Raw genomic sequence first — 1,046 nt, 5'->3', positions numbered from 1 at the left:
GATAAGGTAATGTTTTCCAGCTCTAAGCCAGGCCATAAAATACCCTGCATGGTTTGATGTTTAAAATGGCAGTGTTGTAAAACAGAAGAAACCTGGATCCCTGCTTACCACTTGGATGAATGCTCGCAAGGAGAGCAGCTTGACCCAATCAAATGTACCAAACCCCACCCTATACACACAATAAGGTAGAGCTAAAAAGCCAAAAATTTTTTCTCCTCTATTGACTTTTTTAGGTTAAGGAGGGCTGAGGATTGATCTTTGAATTTATAAATGTGAAGTCATTACTGATCTTGGCAGGAGTGTAATTGGGCAGTAGTATTATGGATGGAAACCTGGTTGGAGTAAGTTCAAGAACAAGTGAAAGGAGAGAAATCAGAGACCATTTTGTTAAAAGAAGGAACAAGTTAATATGGCAGTGAGTGGGTAAAGAAAACTGTGGGCTCAAGAAAGGTTTGCAATTTTTTTATTTTTTATTTTTATATTTTAGGCGAGGCAAACCTTGGTTCACCTCACAGATTACAAGGACCTTGTCAGTTTATGATCCCTTGTTTTTTATTTTTATTTATTTTATTTTATTTATCTTTTTATTTTTTACACCTACAGTACCTAGTCTTCCTAGGTGGTCTACCATCCAAGTACTACCCAGGCCCAGCCTTGCTTAGCTTTCAAGATCAGATGGGATCGGGCTTGTTCAGGGTAGCATGACCGTAGACTGTAATTTTTTTTTTTTTTAATTATAGCACATTTATATTGATGAAAGAAATAACTACTGGAAAGAGAAAATGTATGAACCAGGAGAGGGAGGAAGAATTGCTAGAGTAATGGCCTCTGTTGAAACCTAGTATATGTGGGAAGGTGTTGGCCTTAGGTAGAAAGACAGGCAGTTGATATATTTAACAAGAGAGGAGATGAAGAAGCATACATGGCACAGGTGCAGGTATGTGAGTGGATGTCATAATAGGAGTATACAGAACCTCTCTTCATAATTGCGTTCGTTTTCCAACGGAAATAGGAAACAATGTCACCAGTTAAAACTTAAAAGGATA

General features: G+C 37.7%; 1 pseudogene; it reads right to left on the bottom strand.

The window, feature by feature from the left end:
* Positions 1–594: 594 nt before the first annotated feature.
* LOC112474781 lies at positions 595–713 on the bottom strand (annotated as a pseudogene).
* Positions 714–1,046: the final 333 nt, after the last annotated feature.

This window comes from Pteropus alecto, unplaced genomic scaffold (genome assembly GCF_000325575.1).
Source record: "Pteropus alecto unplaced genomic scaffold, ASM32557v1 scaffold7, whole genome shotgun sequence".
Classification (NCBI taxonomy): domain Eukaryota; kingdom Metazoa; phylum Chordata; class Mammalia; order Chiroptera; family Pteropodidae; genus Pteropus; species Pteropus alecto.
The sequence above is the reverse complement of the archived record's forward strand: the minus strand, read 5'-3'. Positions and strand labels throughout refer to the sequence as shown.